The sequence below is a fragment of the Dermacentor variabilis genome, chromosome 3 (genome assembly GCF_050947875.1).
Source record: "Dermacentor variabilis isolate Ectoservices chromosome 3, ASM5094787v1, whole genome shotgun sequence".
In the NCBI taxonomy this organism is placed as follows: domain Eukaryota; kingdom Metazoa; phylum Arthropoda; class Arachnida; order Ixodida; family Ixodidae; genus Dermacentor; species Dermacentor variabilis.
Genome location: NC_134570.1, coordinates 232,909,356 through 232,932,250, shown reverse-complemented (window position 1 = coordinate 232,932,250; position 22,895 = coordinate 232,909,356). Strand labels below are relative to the sequence as shown.

At 47.7% G+C, this 22,895-nt stretch overlaps 2 long non-coding RNA genes across 2 annotated transcripts; one reads left to right on the top strand and one right to left on the bottom strand.

Moving 5' to 3' along the window:
- The first annotated feature begins 47 nt into the window (after nt 1-47).
- Nucleotides 48-5,130, top strand: LOC142576712 (uncharacterized). Its single transcript, XR_012826932.1, has 3 exons — nt 48-352; nt 422-590; nt 4,987-5,130. It is a non-coding gene; the product is annotated as an uncharacterized LOC142576712 (long non-coding RNA).
- A 370-nt stretch (nt 5,131-5,500) lies between these two features.
- LOC142576713 (uncharacterized) lies at nt 5,501-22,482 on the bottom strand. Its single transcript, XR_012826933.1, has 2 exons — nt 22,353-22,482; nt 5,501-6,070 (listed from the first exon to the last, which is right to left on the bottom strand). It is a non-coding gene; the product is annotated as an uncharacterized LOC142576713 (long non-coding RNA).
- Nucleotides 22,483-22,895: the final 413 nt, after the last annotated feature.

The following is a 22,895-nucleotide window of genomic DNA, read 5'->3' as shown; positions in this document are numbered from 1 at the left end:
CCCAGATAGGTACTTGTACCAGTTTGTATAGGTGTTCTGTGCTTGTACGCCTAGGGAAGGACGCTGCTAGGTGCTGCTGCTGTGGTGTGTGCCGGCCACATGCCATGCACATGCGGCCACTGCCGGCTCACGTAGGTTCGTTCGCGTGGTCTCGTTACGCCTCGCTGCGCGCCTGCGCCTAATTGAGTCTATGAAAGCCTGCACATTCAGTTTTGTGGGCTACAATGCAGTGCGGCTGGCGTGAGCTGTCTCCACGATGCGCTTCGAGCGTGTCGATTTCGCCGTTCTTTATGTTGGCGGAAACGACCTTGAAAGCAACATGGATCCACAAGAAATATGCGACAACATCAAGGTAAGTCTACTGAAATCACAAAATTTGAAACAATAAGCGCTAATAGTTGTGTTGTCTCTTAAATTTTAGGCCTTGATTGTTCAACGAGACGGCCCCCGTCGTGCTGGTTTTCAAGATGCTCCCTCGCTGCGTAGAACATGCTGATGCGGAACAGAAAATGCAAAATCGTCGCTTGCTCAACCGCAAATTGACGGCTACGCTGAAGCGCATGCCGTGTCTGCAGAATTTGAACCCCGAGGTATGGACCCCCCTTTTCCCAGCGGCATGCCGTTACATACCGTCAGGAACACGCTTGGCTTTTCTCTGACTCTGTAAAAAAATATTTCACTTTTTCTCGCTGCTCGCTGCGGAAGAAATGCGGACCGTTTGTCGTAGTTGTGTCTCCATTACAGGGTGGCATTACTGCGGTGAACAAAGCAAGTGTTGCCGTACATAGTGTGCGCATTTCACCCTTTGTTGGGCGGTCGGAAAATATTGGTCCCACTTTTCAGGGCAACTTCGCTACTCTGTAGCGGTGAAGTGTAATTTCTACCATTGAACATTCCTGTGTAGATATGTTTCTGAATCACGTTAAGCACATTTTTTCGTCCATTTCTTTGTCAAACAACGCGATAGAGCGATTGCGCAGATTGTTTACTTCCCGTTCTACAATGTTTATTTTATTCTATTCTATCGCCTTCCTTCAAACCACCACAGCGGCAAATGGACTCTTTTTATCGAAATTCCGTGTTTTCATATAAGCTGAATTTTGGTGCGGTTAGGTGTCTAAATTTCTCGTGCCCACAGCTACCAAAACAGGTGATCAAATTATTAGCATCGCGAACAAATCTCATTCCTACATATGCGAGCTGCTACATACGAGCCCTCAAGAATTTTCAAGAAGCATCTTTTTTTTCTAAGAACCCTTGTGATATCGGAAAGCCCTGATTGAGGATTCTCATACAAAGCATGCTCAGTAAGTATAATGAAAACGTGCACAAACAATGTATACTGTACTGGGTACTCTGGCTGCTTGTAATCACATTACAGGTGACCACGAGTAGGTAGAAACGGGCCTTGAGGCTGTATAGTGGGATGTAATATTCCCACTTTTCGCTATTACAGCATCGTAGTCAGCTTTGAGATTTTACGTTATGTGAAAAATACTTCATAAAAAGAAAAAGCACTTGTAATGTCTCGGACACAAAGCGGCCTGTTCTCTGCTTGCGTCTATGAAAGGGTTAAGATGCACACACTATTCAAAGGTCGCATTAAGGAAGAAATGAGCGGCACCGTACTGCCTTCATTTCTTCAAACCCTTCAACAAAGCTTGAACAAGAAATGCACGCGAGGGTGTCACTACAGACAGCTGCGGCAACACTGACGCATGCGCGAGAATATAAAATGAGGTGCAGCTGTGCGGTGCACGCTGCCGTGAAGTTCGAATTAGTTTCCCCCTTGTGAAACTACCGGAAAGGATATATTGCATCCATCGGTGTTAATATATTTTCTTGTTTTCAGCCAACATACACATCCCCGTTAAATCAAATAGATCACTGTAGATGGTGGCCACAAGCATATTACAAGAACTGTGAATTGGAAGCTGTTAGCTGCCTGTGGCACAAAGTCACGCAAGGGTACATGTAGTCTTTGTGTGCACATTGACTTCATGTTTTACTAATTTGACTGGCACCTATTGCACTCTGGCTGAATAGCAATAACACACAGGCCACTTTACGTTCGAATTACTTGAAAGTCTGCGAAAGCTGAAGGTACATTCATAAAAGTTCATAAGTCCATGGCATTAGTGAAAAAAAATCTAAACCTTTTCTGGTACAGCTGTGCGTTGTCAGAAGTGGCTCAATGCATTGCAGTGATTGAACAGGCACATATTGGCTGTACCACTTGGATTTCAGCCTGCATGCGTTGGCTGGACAAAAAATTCTACCATATTTTACCTCCAAACTTTTGCTCACGAGTGGAAAGCGCTGTTTCTGTTGTAAATAGATATGGCTTGCACACAAGGTATGTGCATGCTAAGTGTCTTGGTAAAGAAAAGTAAAGGTATGCTGCACGAAGAGAAGGTGCTGCAGCCACATAACCTGACCTTTGATCTTCATTATACTCGCAGATTGAAGGGATGGAACTAAGTGCGTGTCTTTTAAATGCTTGATTTCAGCCAGTTAAATTTGCCAACACGGAGATTCAAACCACTGGTGTCCATCTGCTGTTGGGCTGAACTCTCAATTTAGTGAGAATACTAACCACTGCGTTCATTGGTGCTGACAGATATCAAGTCAGTTGTAGCTTGGCATTACTGTATTACGTCGCCAAAATGCTAGAGAACCACTTGAGATCCTTCGATGTCAGCATCCTCATAATCAGTGGGCACCCCATAAGAAAAATAGGTCAATTTTGGATGGTATCCTTGCAAGTGTGAGAAGGCTAGGCCACAGAAACTCGCGTTTCTGATTTGTGCACTATTCAGCCACGTTAAAATGTGGGTAGCCTAGACATCTAAAAGACGAGGAGCAAGCAAATTGAATGCAGCTACCAAGCAAAAAATGTGGAAGCGTAAGCTGTTGATTTTCTTACTCTAAAGGCACGTTCACACTGAAGACAAAGCGGCTAAACCGGGCAAAGCTCTTGGCCAAGCGGATAAAAGCAGGCGTTAAACGAGGCGGCAAGCCCGATCGCTCGCGGACCACTCTTTTTTCCGCCCGCCAGAGCTGTCCGCTTTGCCGCAGCCAATCAGAACACCAGACGACGGTGGCGTGTGCGCGATAAGGTCGTGACCGGTGCCACGAGACGGCGACAAGTGCGCCACAAAAACGTTTGATGCTCCGCCTCGGCGGTGCGGGCAGCCAGGCGAGCCGTCCAGTATACAGGGTGTTTCAGCTAATTTGTGCTGAGGCTTTAAAAGAGAAATACGGAAAGAAACTAGGCCTGCAGTACTCAAATGCAATCAATTCAGTAAACTACCCTTTTGAGCAACTTTAATACTTACAGCTCATTCAGAAACATCTGCTTTATTTTATGAAGATAGCTGCTGTGGTTATTTTTTCAGGACAAAAGAAAGTGCACAAGATTGAAAAAAGTACCATGCAACTATGCACTTTTGAGCAGTGACGAACAAATGAACAATGCGGCATGCAGACAGGATGTAAAAAATATGCAGATCCGACACACTGAAGATTATGTAACCAGCTTTCTTTGCTGCTTCTGTTCATTGATGGCATTTGGCAGTGATATGTTAAGTGTTACCTTGCATGCACCACTTCTGTTTGTAGTACAGAGCTCACAGGCAGACGTGCACTCCGATGCTCAAGGTGGTGTTGTGCACCATCCATATCCTGTGAGAGTAGTGGCACTGTCATTCCCTCGCATGGTGCATCGCATAGCGGGTGACGTAGAGAAATCCGTTTATTTAATCCTTAGGAGAAATAGTTGCTGCCACGTCCTGTGCCCGACAGAGTAGCGCCTGCTGGCCACCCAGGCTTCTGTCATGCAGCATGGCCTCCCAGTGTTGCAGTGTAGGGACATTGAAGTTTTGATGCTGGACCACCACTTGCATACTGTCATTTTGAGGTCGTGGTGCTGTATTGCAGCTTTGCATCTGCACATCCTGTGTCAATTGCTGGCATGGACACACTTGCCGTGTTTATTTTTTCAGAAATAGCATAAACATGCCGTACCACACTTTGAACTATCATTATAATATTTTTAGTTTGCCACCACAACTGTCACCATGTCTAGTTGTAGTGTTTTTCTTTTAAAGAGACTCTATACGAAGGATGCTTTCTGATGGCATCTTTACCTTCTCGTATGATCATTCAGCGAGCACAAAGTGCTGCAGCTTCTGCAATGCTTTTGCCTATTCCTTCCAGGCACACTACTCTCAATGTATCATTTGCGCTGAAATAGAATACCGCCCATTGCTCAAAACAGCTTCAATATAGATTCCAATCGGAAGAATAGGCAGACTTGTGGCAGTATATGGCTTTCTATAGCCATAAAAGGCAAGCTAGCATAGTGGGGCATCTCAATGCTTGTAAAAGCATTCAACTGCATGTATCTCGAAATAACTAAGCTCAAGCAGACACTGTCAAAATTCGTGCTTGTCACGGTGAGTTGGTGCGGGAACTTGAAGGTGTCGCTTTTCCTTCATTTTTGTGTGTCTCATGTTTTTGCTAAGGCTCTTGCCACAGCAAAGTTGCACTTGTGGTATTTTAGAAGGGTAATTTACTAATCACCTAGGCGATGTCATTTCCTTCATTTGGTTGCACTTTGTGCATCAGTACAATAAATAGGTCAAACGGCTTAATACGAAATGTTGCCAGGCCATTTTGGCACAACACTTGTGGATAGCATTTTGGTGTGGCTTGGGCGAGACTGAAAGAGAGAAATTGACACATACAAGCACAAAGGCCAGGCACTGTTCCCTTGTGGCCTGCACAACCACTAGAATAGCAGCTAGTCTTATCAATCCATACTGAGTATCACAAAGTGTAACTTTGCAAGAACTGTAGCTTGGTTGATGAGACAAGGCACTTACAGCTGTAGCTGTAACATGTGTGATCAACATGTACAAGGTTACAATACTCTACACCCTTTTTGTATTTAAGTTTTTAACTTTGCCCACAATCTGATTACAGCTTTCCAGAGTTCCTTGGAAAATACTCCCATGCACCTACCATGTGGCGTGCAAGATGGCAGCAGCAGCTGTGGGAACAGTTGAAGAGGCGAAGAAAGGTCCACTTTATAATAGGTTGTATGTAAATAAAACTGATTGAACTCAACCGATTCGGCTTCCACTTTTGTCAAGACAATTGTCAGCAAAGCAATGGAGCAATTTCAATGGGCGATACTAATAAATAGTGCATAGAAATTCTTGGAAGCCCCGTCAGCTTTCTTGCTGTTAACAGGCTGTGTTGGTGAGGTGGTTTAGGCAGGGAATGCCAATTCATGAGGGATGGTCATGGCCACCATGTTCAATGTATGTGCAGCATTAATCAGTTCTCTAGACCGAGTGCACTAATGTCATGGCAGGCCAGCACTTTGTCACGTGATACATTTTCGAACCTCGCATGCTTTCTTTGGGGCTGAGAAAATTAATGAAGCATGAAACTAAAATCGGCATGTTGCAGTTTTCAATTAAACATCACTGCATTTGTCCATTCTTGAAACAAATTTTATTGTACCAAATGCATACAGAATGAATTTGTGGAATATCCAAAGTACATTTTGCTTGTTTTGGTCAAGCAGCTGGCAGAACAAAACCACAAAGTTCCAAAGCAGAAAGGTAACACTTCTTTTGAAGTACACAATTGGTGAAACAGTGTTGCTAACACACGAGTGCAAAACTTGTCGCCGATTAAAAAAAGAAGGGAGCTGCTACACACCACTTGGTTCCTTGACCATTCATTTTTTTTCTTTTGTGGCTGATTTTTAAAAATCCTTGCTATAGCAAATGCAAGGACATCAGAAAATCAACGCACAACAGATATTGGTGCTATGGTGTAAAGTAATGAAGATATAATTTTGCATGCACATTATTTAGTCTGAAATAGAGGGATACAGCACAAACATTACTCTTCAATCCCAATAAAAAATATGGAATTGTGGGCTACACGAGGGCTACGGATAAATCTTGAGGGCCTCGGCTTCTGTAATGTGCAGCTATACTTAAGTACACAAGCATTTTTGGATTCTGCCTCTACCTGGGTGCAGCTTTGTGACCTGGAATGAAAAGCCACAGCCATTGAGCTGCTGCAGTGGCGACATCACAGTAAAAGGTAATAGCGAAAAATTAAAACAATAATATGGCCATGCAACTTGCATATCAGATAGGTCACCTGAAGCTTCTATTTCCAATTTTTCTGGTGTTGCATAGAAGGACAAAAATTTTGAAAAGTAATAGTGTACGATTTTCATACATTAACAATTATGCATATCTAGTTTTTTTTTTTTAACCATGCTGATATTTAGCAAAAAGTTTTGAGCACGGAGAGCCCGGCGTTTTTGCAAAGGAGTTTCTAGGTGAGGTGGACACACTTTGCTGCTAATGCTAGTTTCAGAAAATTAATTTTGAAAAATTCAGTCACTTTTTTTATTAGTAACTTGGCGGCAGCCTTCTAAATGGCATATTTGGAGGCAGTCGCATGTGAACGCACACCCTTTCTTTTTCTAAATCTCGAAAATTGCACTTATTCTGAAATATTGATTATCGCGCTCAATTGAGTACAATCAAAACTTGGTGCATCCTCCTCCACATCAGGCGGCAGTGCCCTGTCAAGAAGTGTGGGACAAAGCTTAAATGATAGCCTGACATGGCACACTGACGCACATGCTTGCCAGGCAAAGTGTGTCGTATCAGCAGCTACAATGACTGGCCAAGATGTTTCCATCTGATGAGATAGCGGGACCTTCTTTTCTGCGCTCCCAGCACACTCGGTTCCAATATTGCCTTGATTTACCAGTGAAATTCAATGATGAATATCTTGAATTAGGTGCAACTTTCAAGATTTGTAAGAAATGAGAGTGCATTAAAATGTGACTGCTTCCAAATTTGTGGAGTTCCAAAATAGAGGAATTCCTCTGCAAGAATGCCACATTTGCCGTGCTCATAACTTTGAAACAAGAAAATCTGTACGGTAATAAAAGACACCCTGTACGTATACAGTGTGCATTAGAGCATTTCATGCAACCAATATTCAAGCACCTTCTGTCTACAAAGAATTCAAAAAGCAAATTTATGCATTAAGACTGGAATCAGTTACGAGCAGTGGAAATGCAAACACTGTTACGAACCCTGGTCACATGCCAGGCATTGTGTTGCTGCTCTCTGCGTAGGGCCTATGAATAAAAACCACCTTCAACATCGTACAGTAAGCTACCAATTGCTATGTGTAGGAAGACTTGCAGTTCTTCAAATGCAATTATGACCTAGACATTCTAAAGCTTTTCTAATAGTGTACTTTTAGTGAACAAGTACCCCAAACTTGAACAACTCTGAAGCTATAATGCCATTATTATATGAAAGATGCACTACACATTTTTTTAACGCAGTAAGGAAACATTCATAATCGACAATGCCACCATAGACATGAGAGTCATATAATATTGCACTGTGTGCAGCAAGGATAGCACAATCTCGCACAAAAGATTAATCTCTCCCGCAGCCTTTGAGGCCCCCTTTATTATGTCTCGCTTATGATGCCGTGACATGGTACGAAACCATGATGACGTAACTTATGATCATGAGTTACTCTTGAATGAAAGCTTGTGCACACATGCATATTCCTGCATTGTAATTCTGGAGTGCACTTACAGTAAGGACACTGTGAAAAGAAGAAAAGGCCAACAGCAAGGACCAGGCAGCGCAGTGCTATTTGCACCTTCTCGGCTGTTGTCGGTTTAAGTCACCTTCACAGCAGCAGAGTCGTGTTATGCGGCGAAGCATATTTATCATCATGCAGTGAAGCATATCTGAAGTTAAAGGGACACTAAAGGTTACTATTAAGTCAACGTGAACAGTTGAAATACCATCACAGAAACCTCGAAACGCTTGTTTCGTGCCAAGGAGAGACTTATTTTAAGAGAAAATGCGTTCTGAAGCGTCCGCGTACCTCTAGCGCAGTTCAAATCGCCCGCCCTCCGATCGAGGAGTACTGACATCATGGTCTCATAGTGACGTTGCGCCATCGGTGAGTAGAACGGCGTCCGGAGACGGCGCTACGGCTTTTCTGCGCAAAACGCGAACGCGCGGCCAGAAACAGAGCCAAGACAGAGCCGACAGCAGAGCGAAAGCGGGAGTATGGTGGCTAGCGGAAGGAGAAACGAATTACATCCCACATTACGTCCCACGGCATACGGAGAGTCTGTTTTCGTTAAACTATAGGCTGCGGCGAGCTCGCAGCGTGGTCTATGAGAAGCGACGAGCCTTTTCGCACTCGCAACAGGGCATAAAAATGTGCGAATCGACGCGAAACTCGGCCTAGAAACGTGCTTCGCCACAGCCAGGGCTCAATACGACCCAAGCTGGCACGACCCAGATGTCGTTTCCCGCACCGCCACCAGGCGCCGCTACTATACCTCAAACTCCAGCGCAAGACGCCCATAAGCTGGTTCTTCATTCTATGACGCTAACTTCGACGCTCGTCGCAATGGACCCTGACACCGACAGATTGGCTCGCGATGGTGGGCTCAACTTCAGCGATTTGAGCACCGACGAGCGCGACCTGCTGCTGAGGGCTCGCACTGCCGGCGTCGTTGCGTACTACGACGGCGGCCTCGACACCGGCTCTCCGGAGCGGGAAAGCAACGAGGGCTTCCCACGACATCACATGGGCGTGGCATTCTCGCTGCTTGTTCCAAATGGAAGTTTCGCGAGCCAGCAGAACCCTCACAGCACGACGCGATAACGAAACTACTGAAACTCCAAAGCGTGCGCGGCGCAAGAGTCGAGCGCGCAGAGTCGAACGAAAACGAAACCTTTAGAACACCTATATTACTGAAGGGTAACGTCAAAATGTTACTTTTTCTTAGAATCGAATAGACGTAGACAAGTAGCATTTTTTCCGTCTTATAATCGAATGAAATTATATTTTTAATACGAGTAGTTGAGTATTAGTAACACAAATTATGAGGAGTCCTTTCGTCATCGGGCTAGTACCGGAATGTCGCTGGGGGGTCTCAAATCGTGTCATGCACTTACCTCAATTTCTCGGTTACTAAAGCTCTGTTCGCGATTATATTGACGCCTTAGACGTTCTAGAACATTGCTCTACCACTTTAACTTGAGTTTCTGGTAACCTTTAGTGTCCCTTTAAAGGGGACACTGTCACGGGGCCCCTGCTGGTGCTTATGGTTACCCGACACTATCAGCTTAAGTACTCGTACTGTGACCTCTTCATGCATTTGGACAACACCAATCGCCATGTGAAAACCTCTGTTCACTGCTAATCTCGCTAAGAGCCTAAATTGTTTCCAAACTACAAATTTCACCAAGTGGCAAACTTGGCAATGCTTCTGGAACCTCATTCTCAAGTACTTTAATACTACCAGGATGCTTCAATGTCAAACTGGATTGAAAACCTGGGATGAGATTGCGCAAGCTTCTAGCTTTCTGACTGTTTGCTTCACCTTCTACATCAGTGAGTAGGCAGTGTTCAATAGGCGCTCCCGCTTCACCAAGCAGATGACCGCTGACGAAAGCACGGTGAAGGCGAATAATGAGAGCGCAAGCAAACATTCAGAATGCAAGATCTCGCCCTTGGATTTAGAGAAAGGAAGGATAATTTCAACACCAAGGAACCCAAGTATGCGTTCAACAACAAAAGCTTCTGAACGGGCCACTTCCACATCAGCACTGCGGAAAGACTGATGAGCTTATCACCCAGCAGAAATTTTCACTCGTGGCAGAAATTTTCACTGCCACAATCGCAGGTTCAAAGATATTTGCATGATGACATTTTGGGCCAAAAAGAAGATCCGTTTGAGTGATGGTGTAAGCGTGGTGCCCACTGTTGGCTCGGCTTGTGAAGAGCGACCTGCTGATACCAGACACTCTAAGCAGCTCTTTTCGATGTCTGAAGCGATGGTGACATGCACTAGGTGTCACTGCTCTTTGAACATGTTGAGCTGTTGTCCTTGCTTCATGAAACATTAAGTAACTACAGTTATGACATTGTCAAACTAAAGTGTTGTATTAGAGAATTTTGTTAACCACGAAGCATAATATCCCTGTACATTATTTGCTATGCAGTAAGCTATTTTGCACCTCTGGTTGGTGAAAAAAAATTGATTTTTGCAATAGCAGTAGTATTCATATTCGAAAAATATTCGCTTCGCACTTAGGTTTCATTATTCGAATTAGCTTTGAAATTGAAGAATTCATATTTCCACACCCATAGTTTTGCTCAAATACCTGGAGCATAAGTCATTTGAGGACGTAACTTCAGGATTAGCAACAGTATGCCACCAAAGAGTCAACACAGTTCAAATTTTTTTACATTCTTTTACAATTGTTTCCTAATGTACATTCATTAAAACCATCTTAAGCCTCAATAATTGACTAAACTAAACTTTGATAACAGCTGCATGCTTGGATCGAACGGTGCATGTTCCGGCCACTCTAGGGTAGCAGTTTAGGGGAAAAAATATCCGTTACTTAGGAATTCCACTTGGTGACCTTGTGCAGAGAAACCCCGGCTGGACCTTACCATCTGAAGCTGCTGCACAATGGCTATCACTGGCTTTTTTGGTGTTCTCGATGGCATCCACTTGCTTGAGAAGCTTGACCTCAGACATCTGACCACTGGCAGCACTTATTTCTGTTTATCACAGATGAAAATTGCCTATGAGCTCTTATTTCGCCCAAAACACAACTTTTGCCACATTTAAGAAAGTGGCGCTCTCCAAGTCAGTGTGGTCAGCATGCCTGGCATGCACTTTCATCTCCTGCGTCAGAGTGAGTTACTATCCCAGATTAATGTGCTACAGAGATGACAGAGAGGTTGGCGAAGAAGTTGTGCCCAGACAGATAGAATGATAATATTTATGTCTATTGCAATTCAAAGCCATCTATTAGAGCACCTTGCACCACCAGAGAAATCCTAATGGCTTCCTTTTCTTTCATCTCATAATGTGGGCGGTAACACCCCATTAAATGATCCCTAAGATGGTTTTTGTCAACCCTGAGGAAATCTCTCACAGAAAACTTGTAGACAGACTTAATAAGTGTTGTCAGATTACTTTTCAATGTGTTCTTTATCATCACTGTGGTGGTCGTAATTTCAATTCATGTGCAGCACTCACACAGTGCGCACTCCTTGCAGACATCTGTAACTAGTGGCAGTTCACCAGCATATTTGAAGGGTATTTGGATCCCACCGATGGCATCGGTTGTTGGGAACTCGGCGCTGACGCCCGTGGTTGTACCTGGGTCGCAAGCCCCAAGGGTAGCGTTGGCCTGGCGGCCTGGGGTACAACTGGAAGCATCCGAAGGTCCCGGCAAAGCATGAGTCGACTGGTAACAACAAAACAACTTGTTTATTTTAACATCGCAAAGAGTTGGCGGTCAGGTTGACCGAAGTAGAGAGACGGGAGAGCACTTTACTCAACAGAAGAAATCGGAGCCCTCCTCTTGGTGTCCGGGGGCAGCTGTTTTTATACTCTCGCAGTTGAGGGCAAGAAGGAACCCCTCAATAGACGAGCACGTGATTGTACAATGGGCTAATGGTGACGCACACTGTCGTAGCGCCGCCGGTCGGGCACAAAGACTGGAAGGAGAGGGTGACCCCCTGCTGTCGCATCGCCGCCGTTCGGGCACAATGGCACATACACTCACACACGCACATGAAGACACGTGGCATCGGAACATGCCTGGAAACGCCTGGAAACGCCTGGCGGGGAGCGTTGCGGCGACGCCGAACGGGCCAAAATGTCTGCCGCCCCGCCGCAGTCGCGCCTGGAAACGCCTGGAAACGCCTGGCGGGGAGCGTTGCGGCGACGCCGAACGGGCCAAAATGTCTGCCGCCCCGCCGCAGTCGCGCCTGGAAACGCCTGGAAACGCCTGGCGGGGAGCGTTGCGGCGACGCCAAACGGGCCAAAATGTCTGCCGCCCCGCCGCAGTCGCGCCGGCAAAACCGCGTGTCGCAGGCGAAACGCAACAGACCGCCCCGCCGGGGGAAGGAGATCCCGATGGACAGGGGACTGCATCCGCTGTCCGGAGGGATGTCGCTCGATGATGCTCATAACCGAAGTCGGGCGTCCCTCGACGTTTCTTGAGCGCAGCGCACAGAGAAGGCCTCGTTCTCTCGTTCAGGTTCGCACGGGACACTGCAAAGTGACTTCGGGAGAGTTCACATTTTTGTTCTCGTTCCCGGCAAGCGTTAGAACTACGCTGAAACTCAACCGCTCAGTCAGCAAGCACGGCACAACCCTCACTAAGCCCTGCCAGGCTCTTTCCCCTTTTTATACCACTGCCTAGTTCCTTACAGTAGTCTAGCATCACTCAGAACGCGTCCACAAATTGGAAAATTGCACTAGAAAGCATATCATCACTTTGAAACACTAAACAAAAGCAATATGTTAAAAAAAATCCTGCCTCAGGAAGAAAAACATCAGTAACCAACAATTTTGAGGCTGATTCCTACGTTAGGGGCTTCGACTTAAGCCATCGGCGTTACCGTTGAGACTCCCCTTTTTGTAACGCACCTCAAAGGAATATTGTTGTAAAGCGAGGCTCCAGCGCAGGAGGCGGCCATTTTTGGGAGAGATGGTCTGCAGCCATTGGAGAGGGCAGTGATCCGTCTCAATGATAAACCTCGAGCCGGCTAGATAGCATGACAATTTCTGAACGGCCCACACGAGACAGGCACACTCTTTCTCGGTGGCGCTATACGCCTGCTCACGACTGGTCAGCTTACGACTAGCATACAGGACGGGGTGTTCTACTTCTCCCTTTTCCCGTTGGCACAGTACAACGCCCATGCCTCGCTCACTAGCATCGCACTGAACAATGAACCCTTTTGTATAGTCTGGCGATCGTAGCACAGGCTGGTTTGTTAGGGCACTCTTTAGGGCGCTAAAAGCTCTTTCCTTTGTCTCGTCCCAGACGACTGTTTGAGGCTCTGACTTTCTTAGAGCATCCGTCAGGGGAGCCGCGATATCAGAGTACCTGGGGATGTACCTCTGATAGTAGCCGGCGACACCTAAGAACGACCGAATATCGGTCTTTGTGCGCGGTTGCGGAAAGTCTCGCACAGCGGCCACTTTTATTTCAGAGGGGCGGCGACGACCCTGACCAATCACGTGACCGAGGTAGACAACCTCGGCCTGTGCTAACTGGCACTTAGGAGCCTTTACTGTCAAGCCCGCTTCGCGCAGGCGGGTTAGCACTGCCCGCAAGTGTGCCATATGCTCAGACCAGGATGCGGAGAATATCGCTACGTCGTCTAGATACGGTAAAGCGAATTCTTGCTGTCCCCGCAACACTTTATCCATGAGGCTTGAAAAACAGTATGGCGCGTTCTTCAAACCAAAACTCAACACTTTAGGACGGAATGTTCCCATTGGTGAAATGAACGCCGCATACCTACTAGCCTCTTCTGTAAGTGGAACCTGCCAATAACCCCTGACAAGATCTAGGGTGGAAATAAACTGAGCGCTACTAACTTTCTCAAGGCGCTCCTCGATGTTAGGGATCGGATAAATTTGATCCTTAGTGATGGAATTAAGCCTGCGGTAGTCGACGCAAGGACGAGGTTCCTTGCCCGGTACCTCAACTAAAATCAAAGGGGAGGTATAATCACTCTCACCTGCCTCAATAACACCGAGCTGTAGCATTTTCTTTACCTCAGCCTCCATAATATCGCTCTGGCGGGGTGACACCCGATACGCCTTGGATCGTACTGGCTCTGGGGAGGTAAGTTCTATATCATGAGTAAGTACAGAAGTCCTACCAGGCCTCTCAGAGAACAGACCTTGAAACTCTTGTAATAGCCGGTGTAGTTCGGTTTTCTGCTCGGGCGACAGCGGTGCTTTACTGATAAGGTCACTAATGACTTGACCGGTGTCTTCCCTGTTCGTCACTGAGCCTAGTCCCGGAAGCTCGACCGGAAGCTCTTCAGGAACGTTTACCATCATGCACACCACTGCTTCCCTTTGTCTATAAGGTTTGAGCAGATTACAGTGGTAAACTTGCTGTGCTTTCCGCTTTCCTGGCAGACTTACCACGTAGTTAACGTCCGACAGTTTCTGAACAATTCGTGCTGGGCCCTCCCACTGCACGTCTAGTTTGTTGTTTAGCGATGTGCGCAATATCATGACCTCATCGCCCACCTCAAAACGACGGGCCCTGGCTGTCCGATCATAATAAACCTTGGCCCTCTGCTGGGCCTTTGTCATTGCTTCACCTGACAACTCCTGTGCCCTTCTTAAGCGTTCGAGGAGCTTAAGTACGTACTCCACCACGACTGGGTCGTCGCCCCTACCTTCCCACGATTCTCGAAGCATGCGAAGCGGAGACCAAAGCGAGCGACCGTACACCAGTTCAGCTGGCGAAAACCCCGTAGCTGCATGCGGCGCGGTTCTTAACGCAAACATCACCCCAGGCAGACACAGCTCCCAGTCAGTTTGATGTTCAAAACACAAGGCTCTCAACACGCGCTTCATGACGGAGTGGAGCTTCTCAACGGAATTCGACTGTGGGTGGTACACTGAGCTGTGTAGCAGCTTTACCCCACACCTTTCGAGAAAAGTTGTCGTCAAAGCGCTAGTAAACACTGTGCCCTGATCTGATTGGATTTCCGCAGGAAAACCAACTCGCGCAAATATGGACAGTAGTGCATTGACTATCTCAACTGAGCTGAGTTCTTTAAGCGGCACTGCTTCAGGGAACTTTGTCGCAGGGCAGATCACAGTCAAAATGTGTCTGTACCCCGTGGCTGTTACCGGCAGAGGTCCCATTGTATCAATAACGAGCCGTCTAAAAGGCTCCGTAATGATAGGTACCAATTTCAACGGCGCCCTCGATTTGTCCCCTGGTTTGCCCACCCGCTGACAGGTGTCACATGACCTTACGAAATGGTCTGCGTCCCGAAAACACCCTGGCCAATAGTACTCTTGCAAGAGACGGTCCTTAGTTTTCTTAACTCCTAGGTGTCCGGACCACGAACCCCCGTGTGACAAGCGCAACAGATCCTGACGATAGCATTGAGGCACGATCAGCTGATCGAACTCTACTCCTCGGCGGTCTAGATACTTCCGGTACAGGACTCCACCTCTTTCCACAAAACGCGCAGTTTTCCTGGCGATACCTTCTTTGACATTGCAGCGCACGTTTTCCAGGCTGCCATCCTTTTTTTGCTCGGCTATCAAAGCCGACCGGCTGACTTTTAGCAACCTATTAAGTCCGTCTGACGTAGGCGCGATGAGCAAATCAGTAGATAGCTCTTCTAACTTTCCCGCATCGGGATTTTCCTCTCCGGTATCTGGTGCCTTTAACGTTACAGACTCAAGTTTATTCAGTTCGGGCGTGCTCTGAATATCAGCTTGCTGCGCCTCTGACCCTTTTTCGTTGTTTGATAACGTCGGCCCCGCAACTTCCGCCTTTGCAGCGAGCTCCCGAACCTTCGATCTGGTTAAGGCCTGAACACTAGCTTCACCAAACAAAAGCCCCTTCTCGCGCAGGAGGTGATCGGACCTGTTTGAAAATAGGTACGGGTACTGGGGTGGCAGCATAGGTGACACTGCCGCCTCCGTCTCAAGCGCTCCGAAAGGTCCTTCAATAAGCACCTTTGCTACTGGCAGACACGCTATGAGCTTCCACGGCTTGCTTGATCCATGCGCACTCGCCCGTGAACATATGGGGTTCTACGTAAGACGGGTGAACTACATCCATCGTAGCTGCGGAATCGCGAAGCACTCGGCACTCTTTCCCGTTCACGAGGAGGTCTCGCATGTAAGGCTCGAGAAGCTTCATGTTCTCGTCAGTGCTGCCTATTGAAAAAAACACAACTTTTGGTGTTGTTTCCGGACACTGCGCCGAAAAGTGACCCGGCTTCTGGCACGTATAACAAACGCGCGCTTGCCTCATCTCGAACCGCTTTCTGCGTTCGGCTTCGGCTGCCGCCGTCTCCTTAGCTTCGGTCGCACTGCTTCCACTCGCATCCGCACTACGCGTGTTCCCCTTTGCTCTCATGGGTGTGAACTTCGGCCTCTCAAACTTCGAGCCAAATTCACCCTTTTGACCGTCCTTAGCTCCGCGAGCTCGACGCGTCACAAACTCCTCGGCTAGCTCAGCGGCTCTAGCCACCGTACTCACGTCTGGCCTATCCAAGACCCAGTACCGCACGTTCTCCGGTAACCGACTATAAAACTGTTCTAGCCCGAAACACTGCAGAACTTTCTCGTGGTCACCAAACGCTTTCTCTTCTTTGAGCCACTCCTGCATGTTTGACATTAGCTTGTAGGCAAACTCTGTATATGACTCATTCTTGCCTTTCTCATTTTCCCGAAACTTCCGACGGAACGCCTCCGCAGACAGCCGGTACTTTTTTAGAAGACTCGATTTCACTGTGTCGAAATCCTCTGCCTCCTCTCTATCCAAGCGAGCGACTACGTCGGCCGCCTCGCCGGGTAACAAAGTGAGCAATTGCTGTGGCCACGTTTCCCGAGAGAACCCCTGCTTCTCGCACGTTCGTTCAAAGTTAACCAGGAACAAACCAATGTCCTCTCCAAGCTTAAACGGCCGCATCAGGTCAGTCATTTTGAACAATACTCGTTCTCCTGCACCGTGTGCCTGACTTCCATTACGAGCGCGTTCCATCTCTACCTCAAGACGCTTCATTTCCAAAGCGTGTTGACGGTCACGCTCTTGTTGCTCTCGCTCTTTCTGTTCTTTACGTTCACGCTCTTCTTTTTCTTTCTGTTCTTCACGTTCACGCTCTTCTTTTTCTTTTTGCTCTTTAAGTTCGCGCTCCTGTCTTTTTGCAGCCTCCCTCTCCTCAATGGTCTCAAGGCATTCCGACAGCTCGTCATCCTCAGCCTCTAACTCAAGAATAGCCTTTAGCAGTTCAGGTTTTCTTAGTTTGTCTGAGACATCCAGACCCAACTCTCTTGCAAGCTCCAACAATTTCGGTTTGCGCAATGACTTCAAATCCATGGCTGCTCTGAATGCTGCTTTCTCTACTGCTTACTATTGTCTTGCCGCAAACTAACCCGGCAGCAACGACAACCACAATTACCAGCTCTGTTTCTAACACTAACAAAAGCCTGGCAAAGCTCAGAAGAAGAAAGTCCCGCACTCACCAAACCTCGCAGCCAAGAGTCCAGCGCAGTCGTTCCGCTGCAGGCAACCAGTCATCACACAGGGCTCGTTGCACTGCTCCCGGATCGTCGTTGAGCTGCTCAGCATACAGTCAACTGCATATCTTCGCTGCTGGCCTCCGTTGTCGCGATCTCACCGCTGGCAGCAGTTATTTGGATCCCACCGATGGCATCGGTTGTTGGGAACTCGGCGCTGACGCCCGTGGTTGTACCTGGGTCGCAAGCCCCAAGGGTAGCGTTGGCCTGGCGGCCTGGGGTACAACTGGAAGCATCCGAAGGTCCCGGCAAAGCATGAGTCGACTGGTAACAACAAAACAACTTGTTTATTTTAACATCGCAAAGAGTTGGCGGTCAGGTTGACCGAAGTAGAGAGACGGGAGAGCACTTTACTCAACAGAAGAAATCGGAGCCCTCCTCTTGGCGTCCGGGGGCAGCTGTTTTTATACTCTCGCAGTTGAGGGCAAGAAGGAACCCCTCAATAGACGAGCACGTGATTGTACAATGGGCTAATGGTGACGCACACTGTCGTAGCGCCGCCGGTCGGGCACAAAGACTGGAAGGAGAGGGTGACCCCCTGCTGTCGCATCGCCGCCGTTCGGGCACAATGGCACATACACTCACACACGCACATGAAGACACGTGGCATCGGAACATGCCTGGAAACGCCTGGAAACGCCTGGCGGGGAGCGTTGCGGCGACGCCGAACGGGCCAAAATGTCTGCCGCCCCGCCGCAGTCGCGCCTGGAAACGCCTGGCGGGGAGCGTTGCGGCGACGCCGAACGGGCCAAAATGTCTGCCGCCCCGCCGCAGTCGCGCCTGGAAACGCCTGGAAACGCCTGGCGGGGAGCGTTGCGGCGACGCCGAACGGGCCAAAATGTCTGCCGCCCCGCCGCAGTCGCGCCTGGAAACGCCTGGAAACGCCTGGCGGGGAGCGTTGCGGCGACGCCGAACGGGCCAAAATGTCTGCCGCCCCGCCGCAGTCGCGCCTGGAAACGCCTGGCGGGGAGCGTTGCGGCGACGCCGAACGGGCCAAAATGTCTGCCGCCCCGCCGCAGTCGCGCCGGCAAAACCGCGTGTCGCAGGCGAAACGCAACAAGGGAGAAATAAAGAGCATGGCCACACCAACCACATCTCTGCATGTGCATGCATAAGATGACATTGTGGAACCTAATTCTATGTCAGCAGGAAATGCATGGCTGCTGTCGCTATTTCGAGTTCAAATATTTGTCCCACGGGTACAGAGAAGTCATTATGGCAACCACATAATCCAGGCAGCTTAGCGCTGGGCAACTGCAATATTTATGAAGCAGCACACTGCATTCAAAACCAGGCACTGTCACACTTGTCTGGGAAAATCGGTGCTTGTATACACAGGGGCCGGACCATTTCAAACCACAGTCACATTGGAACTCTGTCCACTCTTGTAGGGTGCATTTTCTGTGTAGTCGCTGCCACTGCCGGGATAATTTTCTTCCAACTGCACAAAGAGAAAATTGCAGCACTGTGCTCTTCAGTGCTCTTCAGCCTTGCAAAGGCAGAACAGCCATGAGCCTTCTCCCATCCACAATTCAGAAATCCGCCAATACATAGATGGCTTACAGTGGCATCCCTACAGGCAGCACACACCACCTATATGTCGCCACTTAGTTTGCAACACACTGAGGGTCTCCATGCCTTTATGTAAATGCTCAAATATACTACAGGACAGGATCTTTAGGGAATAAAGGTTGTTTCACGGTCCTTACATCTATGCTGTGACAAAGCCAACTCCAACTGCACAGGTAGAAATTGCTGTGGAAAATTAAATTTTACAGTTCCATGTACCATATTTTCCATACAGTACTATAGTCTGCAGGATCTAATTTGGGCTGAAAAAGCCCCTCTCATTAAGCACAATGGCAAATTTTAGTTATAGGTACATTGGAAGTTGTAAGATGCCGCCAAGGAAGCATTTTCTCAAACAACTATTTCTAATTAGTTCATTAATAAAGGAAATGGAAGAAATTGAAATGTTGCATTTTCACGCTGCGAGGAGGCGAGTGCTAAAAGCAACGGCACTCAACCCCTTTGCCTCCAAATGATCTTCCCTCTTCATCTTCCCCCATGACTGAGCCAAGGGTTCACGTCACACTCGCATGACGAGCCCTGACTTTTCTTTCCTTTTTTCCTTCTCTTCCTTTTTTGCCGTGGGGCACACATCTAGGGATGGCATTTAACATTGGTTAGCTTACGAAAGTCACGTGCCGTGGTTGGTGATATTGCAGGCAGCACGTTTTACATAGAGACATTTGTGCATGTAACCTTGACTCTGGCTGAAGCAGGGCTTCGTTGCAACCATGATGGCTTTTGTTCAAAATTTCAGCTGTTTTCCCACTGTGCATCATTTTGATAATTTGGAGACAGGATTGTTAGTGTGTGATCAATGCATTGCACTTGTCGGTTTGCAACTTCCAATCTTGGTGAGACGCCTTTTCAAATAACAAAGTGCGACTGAACTTAATGCCTTCAGGAAGTTCAAGGGAAGCAGCCCACATCCGCATACCTTATTCACAGCTGTCAATTCTTCTTTGCTGCTGCTCCGTATTAAAGATGGGAACCCAAGACTGTGGAAGTAGCGTGGGCTTGGTGGTCTGGAGCTTACCATTGGTTGTCGGATCGAACCGCTGGCACCAATTCTTACAAACTGTGCACCCAGGTGCTCAGGATCGTGCCGCTGACTGCATTTTGCAGCGGCTCGCGAGTCCTCAGGGGGCCAGGCAGGAGATACGGCAACAATGCAACGAGTAACAATGAATGTTTACTTCACATTGTTACGGAATGGTCAACTCTGCAAGTTTCCCGATGGAGAGCGACAGACATGCTAGTTTGATCAAAAACTGAAGGCTCAAGTCCATTGGCGAAGACGTCCTTTATAGTGTTTGGAATACCCTTGCTCAAAAGAAGGAGAGAGAAAACACATTCCACGCTGGCGGCCGCCGCTCGATACATGGAAGTGTTCAACAAATTTTCTAACCCCCACTGGCTCAGCAGAAGGAAAGGCACTGACGTGCGCGCGCGCGCGCACACACACACACACACACACACACACACACACACACACACACACACACACACACACACACACACACACACACACACACACACACACACACAGACAGAACGCTGGCACCTTCCCTGCCGAGGACGAAGAGAAAGAGCGAATGCACACACGAAGCTTAACCGTCCAACTTGCTGAAGGGAGACAGCACTGTGGAGACTACGCAGACATCAGGGTGTTGTGCAAGCCGTGGGTAAGAAGGTGAAAATGCCTGTACAAATGATAAGGTCTTTTTGCTATTGGGGCCTCCTAGGCGTTTTCCAACGGTTGCAGGCGGCTCGGCGTATTTAAAAGGTCCAGCCTTTCACTGTTGCTTTGGCGCCGCGACACAAATCGTTGACCACACAGGCCAGTCATAACATCAGTTAGACTAGTTCTTGCGCACGCTCAAGGACACTGAGCTTGAACGACGCCGTGAATGCTCTGTCTTTTCAGTGCTATTAGAACTGTTCTTGTATTTTCTGTGTATACGAAGTCGATTATAAATCTCTTGTACATTTTGCAATGTGGCCTTAGATATCCAAGCACTGAAACGCAGCCACATGATCAGAGTGAGCAGCATTCACTTGCATATCGTGAGTTGCCAGAATAAATTGAAGATATTGTGCTGCGACTATCATTACTGCATCATGAAGCAACCAGAAATGACAGTACCATGCTTCACAATGCGACTTTCATTTCTCCCCTGGTGCGCTTGTACTTCTCTGGTCTCCTTTCCACTGTGTAGGGCTCCCAGAAAAGCTTTTCTCAGGACAGGGGACCATACTGTGCGCTCAACCAGGTGGCACCCATCACCACAACATTGCCCCAATCAGTCTCACCTTGTCATCTCTCGTCCTGTCCAGTGACGTCCTTCACATTTCAAGGATGAAGGTTTAGCACTGTGTTTCCGATGACTCTCTTTAGAGCTCTGGGACAGCGCTTCCGCTGCCAGGGGTAATGCTACAGAACAGCGATTCCACTGACCCCAACCAGGTACGCCATGTTTGAAGAGACAAAGATAAAACCTTGTGCAGGCTGTCCGACATGCATATACATCTTTTTCTGCGCCTCTTTCTAAGCAACAATACTTTCACTGGTGAACAGGAAGGCAGCCTTTGTTTCTTTTTTTCATTATCGTTTCTCAGTTTTACAAGGCCATAAAGAAAAATAAAGAAAACAGGAAAGATTGCAAACCAGCCCTGCAATTTTTCTGAATTATTGGAAACGAATATGTGCGAACAGAGGATGCCAAATGAAATGAACAGCCAGGTGCAACAACAAGTGACATCATTCAGGTGGTGCAGGCGGTTTGGCGGGCCCATAAAATGCCTTAATAACGAGCTTTATTTGAGCGTGAACATGGTGAGATGGCTGCTTCTGCCTTGCAGTGGTGTAAAGACTGCTGCATGTCTGGAGGTTAAAATGCTCATCATTCTATCATACATGGAAGTATTCCGACTATTTAGTGGAGTCACGGGAAAGCCACTCAAGCCTACATTAGCAAAATGTGTGGTACTGATTACAGCGAACACACTCCCTCCATATTCATGCAACCGAATGCAAACATACTGAAACCTGAGGTGTACCTGACGAGTGTACCTGCCAACAGCCCATAGGACAGGAAAGGCAAATCCCTGTGCACGCATAGTGAATTCGTCACTGCTGTGCATGCTCATTTCGGCAAACTGGCATAACAGATGAATTGCGAGTGCAATATGTGACTGTAAAGCACGTGGCGCATCTTTGTCACCATAGCTTGAGCTTGGTGAGAATCAAGTGGTTTGATAAATGTACAACAGAGTCAGCAATGGTGGGACAGTTCTTAGAAACTTCACAGCATGCCCGTCTGCCTCTACAATGTAAAAAAAAATTGGCTTTGATCCAAGAGCCAGATCTTTCTGACTGGGCAACATTCATGCAGCAGCTTTGTCAGTTTTTTGATGCTCCCACTACTTGTGCTGAGGTCGCGAGAAAAGCCCGGAGAGAGTATAAAATTCGAGAATGATGTACCTCTTACATTGTGGATGTCCTTGCACTGTGCTAACGCATGAACACCACCACGTCTCAAAATGATCGAATGCAACATATTAAAGGCACAAACACTGTTACCTTATACGTCCTTGGTATGCAGAACCCCAGCACCTCCACCACTTCTAAGGAACCGCTTTATTCTTGCCGAGCTAGAGCTATGGCGAGGAAGAAGCGACACACACTACGTACGGATGAGGAAGATGAAGGAAAGTCATATTGCGCTCACAATATCGCTAACGTGGTAGTTTCCCAAAGGAAGCGGTCACACCACTGCATATAAAGTGTATGCACAGGGATTCTCATATGCCTTCCCTGTCCAAGGGACTGGTGGCAAGCACCACAGAGCAGCACTGGTCAGGTGCATTCCAATTAAATTCTTAAGAATTGAGAAAAGGCCGATTCAACACAAAGCAACGATCTGACACCCTTGCCAACAAACCTGTTGCACTGGCATTAAGTTTCAGATATTTGCGGCCACACATAGGTAAACCAATGGGCAAGGTTCTGACTGGTGTTGTAGTGAGTACTGCTCCAGGAGGGCACATGTAACCGGCAAACAGAGGCCTCAGGAGAGCATTAGAATATAATCAAGGAGGCGGCAGGGTACCCAAGGGGCAGCGG